The sequence below is a fragment of the Protopterus annectens genome, chromosome 2.part0, assembly GCF_019279795.1.
Source record: "Protopterus annectens isolate FY-2018-M chromosome 2.part0, PAN1.0, whole genome shotgun sequence".
NCBI classification, from domain to species: Eukaryota; Metazoa; Chordata; order Ceratodontiformes; family Protopteridae; genus Protopterus; species Protopterus annectens.
In genome coordinates this window covers 677,055,941-677,068,832 of record NC_056728.1, presented here as the reverse complement: position 1 = coordinate 677,068,832, position 12,892 = coordinate 677,055,941, and positions in this window count along the sequence as shown.

The following is a 12,892-nucleotide window of genomic DNA, read 5'->3' as shown; positions in this document are numbered from 1 at the left end:
TCCTGAAGCGTGTTGTTCTGAGAGATTGGGATTTCTTTAAGTGGAGCATGTCCAACAGCTCAGGGTTTGACATGGCCTTGTATGTTAAGCAGAGATCACCTTTGAGTAGACGATATGCCGCAGAGTATAGCTGCAGTTTTTTTAGACTGTCAGCATAGGGCATATGCTTTAGGCCTGTGATTCTTTTAGTTAGGTATTTCTGTGGCTTTTCCAGCTGTTGCAGATGTCTTGTGAGGTACATACCAAATGGGGCATTGTACTCTATAATGGGTCTAATGAGCTCAATTAATAAACAAGTATAGTAGCATCTTTTGAGAATAACCGCCATGCAAGTGTGAACCACAGGACAATGAATACTTCCTCATTTTTCCAGGCAGTTATTCAGTTCAAAATTTCAGTTTTTAACTAATGTGTTCACAGAGGTACAGAGCCAACTGGGAAATGATTTCATATAAACTATCATTCTGCTTGTTTTAAACACAGCCTTCACTGCTCCTCAAAATGGTCACATAAATCCTTCACAGTTCAACCTACCTTATTTGCACTCAGATATGACACTTGAAAATGCATCCAACTCTTGGATATACATTTAATTAAAACAGTCCCACCCTATATATCAATTCTATAGCCTAAGCTATTATGTATTCTTGCTTACTGCACCACTGTAACTTATTCTGAAGAAATTTTCATAAGAAGGATTCTCCTTAATATGCCTATTATTACCTTATTTGAAAAATGTATATTTATTGAAACTGAACTTTACCATGTACTCAGATACATTTATAAATTTACCATTATAGTTCAATTACCTGCACTAAGCTGCACAACCCTCACCCTGCTCATTCTCAACATTTCTGTACTAACCCATATTCTCAGACTTCCATAAATTTCTTGCTGAGTTTCCCCAAATTAAAATTTTTTATGTTTGCCTTCCCTTGTTCCATCCTAATCATGATTTGACCTGTACTTGATATACCTGATGTAAATTAGTTGCAGAACATAATTGACAAAAAATAATGGTACTGTTATCAGTGAGTGTAGAATTTCTCAACTGGTATCCGAGAAATAGGGCAGGACAGTTTTAATTTAATGTGTATAAAGAAAATGAGTGCATCTCAGGTAAGATATAACTTGCAAATTTTACTTCCGACAAATGCATTCTTTTAAACAACTATTGACTACTACTAAGGTAATGTAAACTGTATCTAGCATTTGTTTCTCACCATTGATTTCATAACTAAATGTACTGTCTGTCCTTCTCTGTACACATCTGTATAACATCTCTGTTACTTAACTTCAACAAACTACTCAGTGAGTATGTACCAAAATGTGTTTCCCTAGGTCAAGACTGAAAAGGATCTTTGCACCAGCCGACCTACCCATTAAACAAAAAATAAAACAAATGTTATTTCTTATCTTTGCATCCATACCTCATGGAATTCTTAACTCTGGGCTGTGATCACTTTCAATTTGAATGCTATCACTACCGTACTACCTAGTATCTGCCTCTCAGCTGTAAGCCCTAGCACCTCAAGAGAACCATCAGCATTAAGAGCCATCATTAGTGACGTTTGAACTAATGCAACTTACATTTAACACTTTTTAACACACACCATGTTAGAAACTAAAGGTGCTACTGACTTGAACAAGGAACCAGTCATTTTGTAACTCCAAAATGAAAGACCCTGACAACAGAAGGAGCGTGCATCCGACCCAGTGCTTTGCATTCTAGTGACCACTTCCCAATAATAACCTGTTACAACGCATAAATCTGTGATTAATATGGTGAGATGTCATCACACTCAGTTCAGAGGAAGCCCAAAAGCCATATAACATCTCACCATAATCACTAAAACTGGAAGAAGGAAGGCATATACCTAACAATACTTCATAGTTTTAATGAGCACTTCTCTCTAATTGTTAAAGTCTGTACCTGAACCACCAGAAGGTTCAGATTAATTTTAAAGTATTTCTAGCATTGTTCAAGCAAAAAACAAATTTCACCTCACCATTTAAATATGCTTGTGATGATGGAAACTTCCAGAACGGTCCACAAACTGATATAGTCATGGCAACTTTAATCTACATATACATAAAAATCTCAGGCACATAAAAATGCTTTCATCCCTTACACCCTGGGACTTCATCAGAGATAGTAAAACAACATGTAATTTACTTTTATAACTTTTGACTCCTCCTCCTTCTTAATCCATCACATGTTTAAAGTCATTCCATCTATGTAAAACACTACACTATACTTCATTGAAAAAATAGGTGTTTAGAAATTAATTCATATAGTGCCACAACTAAAAATAAAAGCCTAACTAGTCTAATAATATAAAAATTTCATTTTTAAAAAGTGTTAAGGACCAAGAGTTATTTAATCCATAGGTGCCAGTTGTATTGGTGTTTAACTGCTAATGCACTTCTTTTAACTCGAATCTGATTTTCCATGGTCCCCCCTTGTCATCTACTTCAATAGCATCTAGAACAAAGAAACAGAATACATGATTCCTATATTCCATATATGTTTCCATAATACATTCTTATGTTCAATCACCCTGATGTCACAAACGTGTTCATAAATTCTTTCCTTTAATGCTCTCTCAGTTTTATCTATGCGGTAACCAGGGCAGTTCCTGCAGTGAGCTATGTAAATCACACTTTGGGCATAACAATTACAATACTTGGGACAATTAACTCTACCTATAACTGCATCTCTTATAAAATCACTCTACTGTGGGGACAAAGTTTACATCTACCACACTTATATCTTCCCATTTTTTGTGGCCTCTGTTGGGTCTGCTCCCAATCCCTTCAATATAGTTCTTCACACACCAATCTTTTTTATAATAGCGCAAGGAGTGTTAACCAATTTCTTCTGATCTATTCCACTATGTTCAAAGATTTTCAAATTTTTATAAGTAACATGTCTAGTGGTTTCAGCAGCAGTGTTATAGGTAAGAACACAACCCCATCTATACAGTTTTAAGTGCTTTTTTTGTTTGCAACTGCCCCTTTTGTTGGTCCCAAGTTCATCTTTTTGCCCAATAAAGACATATACATAACGACATAAACATATAAAAACTATCAATTCATTTGTTGCACACTTCTATATTATTCTAGATAGCCTCTATTTATAGCATACACAGTATCTCAGTTTTATGCTTTCCTCAAAAAATGTGTCAATAGTTGATATTATACACGTCGGTCTTACCAGATGGCCTTTTATCAGTCCTTTCTTCTGAAATAGTGGGTTGCAGCTATTGAAATGTAGCAATGCATTTGAGTAGGTGGGTTTTCTATATATGTTAGAAACAAATATTTTGTGCTTCTTATCCTTTCTAATTTCTACATCCAAATAATGTAGAATGTTGTGGGATTTTTCTTTAGTGAATCTCAAAAAGTCAGTGTGGTTTTATTTATATATCGAAAAAAAATTCTATCAATCTGCACTCATTGTCCTTCCAAAAATCAATAGACCATCCAAGAATCTACAACATATAACCCACCTGAGTTGAAAACATAGGTATGTTCCCAAGGAACCATAATAATGTTGGCAAATACCAGAGCACACACTGCCCTCATTAGCCTCTTTTTTTTTTTTTTTTTTGCTTATAAATAGTCCCTTTGAAAAATATAATTATTCTCTATTAGAGTTTCCATCAAAACACTGAATACTTTGATAGTTTTATTATCCAGAGTATCCACCTTGTTCATCTATTCGAAGAGCCAGTCTACCCCTATCCAATGCGGTATAACAGAAAATAAATCTTTAACATCAATTGTTACAAATGTAAGTTGCTCACTGTACAAGTCGTAACAAACTTTCCTTAAAAAATCCTAAGAATCCCTAAGGATGTGTGACTCAGGTTTGAAAACATCCTTACTTCAATAAACTTGGCCATTCCAAAAGACTTAGAACTCTTTGCACCCACTATGGGTCATATAGGAGGGTCTGTTTGACTTTTGTGAATCTTTGGCATGCCAAAAGACTTGGGATACAAGGATGGTCAGGTTTTCAATACCTATACTCAGAGTCAGTTGTATGTTCCTGCATCAATAGTCAACCTCAGTAAGAAGCTGAGAACCCTTATAAGATCCTCCAAAGCTAGCTACGAAAACAAAATCACCACTGATTCTAAGGGCAACCACAAAGCATTCTATAGCTATGTCAAGAATCTCAATGGCAACACCCAGATCTGCTCTGAGTTACAGCACAACGGCATGAAAATTACAGAAACAACTGATATTGCCAACATCCTGGCAGATAGGTTCAGTGCTAACTTTAACCCCCTCTTACCCCCGAAAGGGCCCATATCTATACAGGAAGAATGCAGAGTCCCTGTAATCACATCTATGCAGGTAAAAGCTGCACTCCCTAAAACCAAAACCATAACATCCATGGGACTGGACGACATCCCAGGCTGCATTTTACACGAACGTCAGAATGAACTGGCTCCCCACCTAAGCAGCATGTTCAATCATAGTCTCATGTCAGGCTTTGTGCCCACTGAATGGTGCACAGCAACAGTTATACCACTCCACAAAGAGGGAGCCACCATTGATCCTGGGAGCTATCGCCCTATTAGCCTGAAGAGCCTGGTCTGCAAGGCCATGGGACGTATCATCATGGAGCTCATAAACAAAGACATTGATAACCTCCAAACTCTGGACCCCACCCAGTTCAGGTTTGTGAAAGGCAGATCATGCCTTCTGAATCTGATCGACTTCTTTGAGGCAGTCACCAAAGCCGTAGATGAGGGTAAGGTGGTTTACGCAGTCTATACTGACCTCACCAAGGCTTTCAGCACCATCCCGTATTCTGGAATTATAGCTAAACTCACTAAACTAAGTATAAATCCCTGTGTCACAAGATGGGTTGCCAAATGGCTCACTAACAGAACCCACACTGTAAAAGTTGCAGACTCCAAATCTAACTTCATACCAGTAACAAGTGGAGTACCATAGGGTTCAGTCCTGGGACGTCTCCTGTTTGGTATCTACTTCTCTGAAGTACAGGCTAACACAAAAGGCCTCTGGCTAATGAAGTTCGCAGATGACTGCAAACTAGGAGCCATATTCGAGTCCCCAAATGATGTGGACATCCTACAGAAGGGCCTCACTGAGACAAATGCCTGGTGTCAGAGGCATGGCCTCAAGCTCAATGCCAAAAATGCATTGTCATCCCCTTTGGTAAAAAACTTTGTACCCATGAACTACCACATAAGAGGCAGTCTACTTAATGCTGAATGTGTGATAAGAGACCTTGGGACCCAGGTGGACAGGAGTCTCTGCTTTGATAATCACATCACCACAGTAGTCAGGAAATCCTTCTATATGGCACACCTCATCACAAAAGAGTTCTCATCCAGGAAAAAATAAGTCATTGTTTCCCTCTACTCGGCACTCATTAGACCCATTATAGAGTACAATGCCCCTTTTGTAATGTACTTCACAAGACATCTGCAGCAGCTGGAAAGGCCACAGAAGTACCTCACAAAGAGGATTACTGGCCTCAAACAGATGCCCTACTCTGACTGTCTCAAAGAACTCCAGCTTTACTCTGCAGCATATCACCTACTCCGAGGAGATCTATGCCGAACATATAAAGCTATGTTAAATCCAGAGCTGTTGGACATGCTACACCTAAAGAAATCCCAATCCCTCCGAGCTACATGCTCTAGGGACGTAAACCTTATCACCACAATAAACAGGACATGTTGGACGGATAGATTCCTGTTCTAGAGACTTCCTATACTCTGGAACAAGCTACCTATCAATGTCAAGCAAAGTTCCTTATTAGCACTCTTCAAGAAAAATCTTGATGAGTGGATGGGAAATACATCCCGGAGATCACTTCTGTGGCTCTGCTCGACAGGGCACAGGAAATTAACTTTCTTGGGTGGCATAAGCCAGGGAACATTGTTGACTAGGCTTACATAGGCCCTTGGGCTGATAGCCTAGTACCTACCTATGAACCTATGAACCTATGAATAAATCATAAATGATCACATTCATCTTAGCATATGCAAAGTACAACTGGTTGCTTGATACTATTTTAGAAAGTAATATCTCTTCCATTTTTATTATATAATCTGATGTATTCATAACAACTAACTGCTCCCTTGTCTGGTTTCTTTAATCTAATTTCCCTTTTGTTACAAATATTAAATAGTAAATTCATTTCATCTGAGTTAAATTTGAAAAAAAAAAAGATTTATTCTTATTTTTGAGTATGCCTAATATCATATTCAGTTTTTGAAATAACATGATAGTGTGATGTAGAGAGGGAGTTTTAGACACTAGAGGGGGATTCAATAAACCCTAAATGGTAATTTTCTATTGTGTGCATGTTGTGGCGTGATGTGCACATGATAGCAATGAGTTTTTGATTCTGTAAGCACTGAATAGAGGTACGCACCCCTGCACAAACAAGGTAAACACTATGGCATGTAATTACAGCATAAGCAACTGAATTACATGCTAATTAATCAATCCAACACAGTAGAGTTATTCAACAAGCTATAAAGCAACTGTATAGACTCCATGCTGTTTTTCCTATGAATTCCAAAACTTTTGGAATACAGCTACAGAATGGAGTCTACATGGACAGAATGCTAGGGGCTGCTGCTGCTTTAATTCATTTGTATGTTTTACAAGCTGAAGCCAATGCTGCTGCTGCTGCTGCCAATAGGCCTAGGCTGAGAAGGAGAAGAGCTTTCAGGCCCTATTTAACTTTTCGCAACTTACATGACATGGAAATTGTAGAGCACTAGAGGGTGGATACAGACACACTACAGAAACTCTGTGAACTCTGCTGTCCTCAACTCAGAGCCAGAGACAACTGACAGGAACCCATCTCAGTGGAGGCAGAGGTATGTGTAGCACTTACAATCTTAGCTACAGGTACCTTCAAAGACCAACAGGGGACATTATGGGGTGTCAGCATCCAGGATCCTCAACCACTTCCTGAATGCTATGCTCCAGCATGCCAGTAACCACATATATTTTCCTTGTAGTTCTGAGGAAAGGGTCAAAAATATGCAGGAGTTCTACCGTGTAGCACACTACCCTGAAGTACTGAGTGCCATAGATTGCACACATATAGAAACGAAGGCACCACCTGGGGTACAGGGTGGGCTCTACATAAACAGAAAGGGCTGCCTCTCTATCAACTGCCAAGTTGTGTGTAATGCCAATGGAATTATCCTGAACATATGTGCTGGCAACCCTGGCAGTTACCATGATTGACATATCTGGCACACCTCCCAAATGTACCAGATGTTTGCTGGGGGGGGATATCCCACAGGGTCATTTACTGTTGGATGCAGGCTATGCACTAAAACTATGGCTGATTACATCCATCAGAAATGCACACATACCCATGGAAGAATGCCATACTGAGGAACACTCTCAAACTAGAAATATCATAGATTATGTGTTTGGGCTGCTGAAGTCATGGTTCCAGTGCCTGGGGAGCCCTACAGTATAATTCATGGACATGTATAGAAATTTTCACAGTGTGTGTCATGCTACACAACATCATCTTGAGTATATAGCTTTAGCAGGATCAGCAAGGGGAAGAGGCACACATCCCACCACCAATAGCAAGGTCACCACAGACACAGACAGATAAGTAGTCAAAGGGGGAACCACCAGCTGCTGTGGGTGTAGGCAGACATAGTTGTGATTAGTATGCCCTTGCATTGGCTAAGAGACAACACATAGCACACTCACTTACCACCTAGGGGCCAAAAACCTTCCTGCTGCACACATACATATAGTAACATTGATGCCAGGCAAGTCACACAACCTTTACCTCCCCATGTATTGGCTGTGTATTCCTTACATCAGATAGAGTCAGCCCTGAACTACAGCTGTGTCAACTACTGCATTTACAAGGTAAGTCTCAAACCTTGAGTGCATTGTGCAATAATATGAATGAGTGGCATATGCTTGTATTTCACTAAATGGTACTATAAGCAAACAAAAGATTGGAGATTGTTACATAAATGATCATAACATGTAACAGCAGAGACATGTGTGACCTATAAGTATCCATTATTAAGTAGTAGGCCTCAGGCACCAAAGATTCACACAGTCATACCCCTCAAAAGTACTGATCATCACTGTATGCCTCACTTTAGCACCATACGTTTGTACTTGAAAATCATTAAAGAGAGAAGTTAGAAATGAATTATACACATTGCAGTTTCGGACTTCACAACCCTCACAACATCATTCACAATAAAGTTGGGAAATTTGATGCTATCAACTCTCTAAATTTTCAAGGTCAATATAAGTCAAAGATAAAATGACCAGTTCAACACCACAGATGTAGATATACTAAGCACTACGTCAGCTATGTAACCTGAGCATCATATATAAGGCTTATGTATTTCTGAATTCAAAAGACAGAAAACAGGGATATGGCACAGTTATCATCATTTCCACATTTTGTTGTGTAGGGGGGCAGGAGGCATAGGCTGACAGAAAATGTCAGTGAGTGTGAGTGAGTAACAAAGAGAAGGAGGCAGACATTTGGATAAACCAACAAATGGCCATTGAGACATATTGAGTTTTAAGTTGCACGGCTGAACCATGTAACTCTTGTGTGTGTGTCTGTAGGGGTCCTCCACGTGAAACTGGTGTGTGAGTGTCTGCATGAACAAAGCCAAGCTCTGTGCTGGCTCTATGTCTTGGTATGTCAGGCAGGTATGAGCTGTGCATGGTAGAAGTGGCAGTTCATCTTTGTAGTCCCCAAAACATGAGAACTGACTCTCCCAGGAGTTGCACTGGCACATTCACGCCCATGGTCTGATGCACTGCTGCTACCTGAATGTGACTGATGTCTGTTGGATGAGTTCCTTTCAATGGACACCCAGGACCATGACCCCATGGCTTGCCATGTCTGAGTGTGGACAGCACACTCACTGATGGAGCAGTGGAAGTACTACTACTATGGGAGTGTGATAGGGCATGGCCACATTGGATAAGATCAGATGCTGTGGCTGATCTATGCCCATGAGGATGCCGTTCCATCCCACCAGATGTTCCATCAAAGGCAGTGCTCATTCCTGACAGACACCCCTCATTCCAACATATTGTTCATCTGAGCCATTGAGTCAGCAACAAGCTGAAGGCAATCATGTATGTCAGCTGTGCCACATCTACAACCCTGAGCATTTGTCTGGAGCACCTTTGGGAACATCACTGTGCCTCCATGATGGCCTAAACATATGTAGAGTGACACCTGTACCAGGTAGAGAAGGGAAAACAGGCCCTCTCCAAGCACCCCTATCAGCCCTCCTTTATGGCACCTCACCCATATGTTGGCTATGACCAAAGCAAACAGGCACTGAAGCCACAGTAGTCACACTTTCCTGATCAATGCTCTCATTCTCCATCTATATAATATTTGAGGGCTCACTGACATGGCTAGGCATAGGCCTAATGCCTGTGTCTGATGGAATTGCAAGGGATGGCTGTATGTCAACCTCAGTGTCATATTCAAATTTGAACCCCCCACCCCAACTGGACCTCTGTTTGGCCACCATCATTATCAAAGTCTGCTGATACACTGACATCAGGTGGCAGAGGACTCACACTTCCATTGTCATTAATACCTGTGAAGAAAAGCAACAAACACAGGGAAAAAAAAGTCAATACCTACATTACTATAGTCCAATATATGCTAAGAAACTAACAGCGCTGCCACTGTTACAGACAGTACAGCAATGCACACAACAGGCCTGACATCAACAACACACACCAAAATACTTTTTTAAACTGCGTGCAGTACTGACATAAAAATGTTTGGCTTACCATCTGCTGGTGATATTCCACTCTGCAAGCCAAATGGTCTTGGAAGAAGTTAATCAAAATGTAAGGGCAGCATAATCACATTTAACAGTACAACAGGCAGTAATACTTTTACCTCTTTATATGTTACTAGGTTCATAGGTGTGTACTAGGCTAATGGCCCTGGAGCCTTTACAAGCCTAGCCCATAGGATTACCCTGGCATTGTACCACTCAACCTTAGTTCCTAGTGCCTCTGTCGAGTAGAGCCACTGGAGTTATCCCCAGGGTGACTTTTCTATTTCCCATCCACTCATAAAGATTTCTCTTGAAGAGGGAGAGTGAGGTGCTCTGCTTGACATGTATGGGAAGTCTATTCCATGGCATGGGCAGTCTCTGGGTTATGAACCTGTCCCTCCAGTATGTTGATTGCGGTAATGAGGTTGAGGTCTCTAGAACATGTGGTGCAGAGGGATTGGGATTTCTTTAGATGTAGCATTTCTAACAGAGCTGGGTCAGACATGGCTTTGTAAGTCAAGCAGTGATCACTTCTAAGTAGCCGATATGAGACAGAGAATAGTTGGAGTTTTTTGAGTCTGTCCATATAGGGCAAATGTTTAAGGCCTAGAATCCTCTTTGTGAGGTACTTTTGTGGCCTCTCCAGTTGTTGCAGGTGTCTAGTGAGGCACAAGCCAAATGGGGCATTGTACTCGATGATTGGCCTAATGAGGGAAGAGTACAGGGAGACAATGACCTCTTTCTTCCTGGATGCAAAACCCTTAGTAATGAGATGTGCCACATAGAAGGAATTTCTGACCACAGTGGCAATGTGGTGGTCAAAAGAGTGGTTGCTGTCAACCTGTGTTCCCAGATCTCTTATAACACCTTCTGTGTTCAGTGGACTACCATCAATGTGGTAATTGAAGGGAACCGGGTTTTTCCCAAAGGGGATGAAGACACATTTTTGACATTGAGCTTAAGGCCATAGTTCTGACACCAGTCATTGGTCTTATTATCCATTAACTATACTTTCAACAAGAACGTGTCTGACAACTCTATCCTATGCTAATAACTGTAGCAATCTTCAACCCCCCCCAAAAAAAATATTCATATGACTCAAAAGTAGCATATTGATTTGAATTGTTTGTCTACGCTACAGTATTTAACTGTTGAGACACCAAAGCCTATCTGGAAGGTCCTCCTAGGATGTGCTTGCTGTCTCTGAAACGTTTGCTTGGCATCCAGGACATGCTGTACTACACTATCCTGTGAGCTGTCTGGATCCCTCAGATTGGCCTGAAACTGAAATATAACATATTTTTATTGCATGGCCATAATGTAATTTATTTTTCTGAAGTTAACCTCTTGTATTCCAGTTTCCCTGTTAAAATCTATACATTTAAACAGTAACAATAGTGTGTGTTCATTTCTGTTCTTTTCCAGAAGGGTACACTGTGGTTACATTTTTAAGCTCAGTACTTTACAAACCCTTTTCAACACACATTTCTGTACCAGCAGTTTGATATACACATTTCTACACAGTTCTAATACAGTTGTAACACAAGCACCTTACATGAATCATATTGATATTCACAAATGACATATAATTATTAACAAAATTCCAGATAGCTGGGCTGGCAGTATCCCCCTTTGTCACAGATGTCCTTGGCATTATGCCTGTAAGGATGCTTATCTCACAAAGACATCCTCCCCATTGTTATGTCACCTTGTGTGACAGTCACATAAAACACATTTTCAGTGTACAGTCCCTATTGTACCATATAGATATGTGATTGGTGTTGCTGCTACAAGCATCTTCCATTCACATGTCCTCCCCTGCTGTACAAGATAGAGTTAAACCTGTCATCCTTCCATGTGTTCATTCCTACAATTCATCTGTGTGGCCCTGTTCAATACATTGGTTCTTGTAATGTTTTCCATGAGCCTTTACCTGTGACCACCTTGCTGGAGACCTCTGTTTAGAGTGCACTCATATTCTGGCATATCAGTTTGCACAGCTTCACAACATGCACCTTACCTCAATTGTATATCAGATACCCGATAGATGTCCTCTGTATTATTTATGTGAGGATGCTTATCTGACACAAATATCCTCCCCATTGTTGTGTCATCTTGTGCGACAGTCACATAAAACACATTTTCAGTGTACAATTCCTACTGTACCATATTGATATGTGATTGGTGTTGCTGGTACAATGATCTGACATTGACATGCCCTCATCTGCTGTACATTACGTTGTTTCACCAGTCCTTTTTCTCTGTGTTCATTCCTGTAGTTCATCTGTGTGTCCCTATTCAATGCACACACTTCCCCCTGAGTGTTTATTTTCCATGAAAGTCCATGTACCCTTACAGATCATTTACACAGCTTCAGTACAGAATGCCAGGAATGGGATATCACGATACACTGTCCTGTACTTTGTTTAGACCATATGCTTCACATTCATACCTCTCAACTGTCCAGATATTCTCAGGATGTCCAGATGTTTTCCTTATCAAATTTGCGGCTTTCTGCCATATCACTGGGATAATCTCAGGACTGATGTGAGTCTATAATACAATACATTTGAGCTCATACCTCTCAGCTGTCCTGATTTTGTCTAATATTTTTGAACTTTTCATAATAACATTTTGGTTTTCAGGCAAATCATTGGCATGTCATTGTGGATTGAAGTCAGAAACTGATGACAGACATTTGAATTTCAAAATTCATTATCTTCAGAAAGCTCATGCTACTGTACAATTCATTATTCCATCAAATTTGTAAGTTTGGAAGAGCAATATTAAAAATCTCTCCCTATTTTTGGGCCTTTGCCTCCACCATTATTTATAGCTTTATCCAGATTTCTTGCTCTAGGAGGTAAAGAGATATGTCTGACGTTTTCATTCTAACACATTTCTATTCAATATCTATGTCAAATATGTCCCTATGTATGGTAAATTGTCCCCCCATTATGCTGGTGTTTGTCCAGATGTGCTGCACTAACAGATTTACAGCTATCTGTGAAGCCCGGGTGGCATTCTGTGTAAATTCACCAACCACAGATGCTCTGCTTTAAACAGAATTG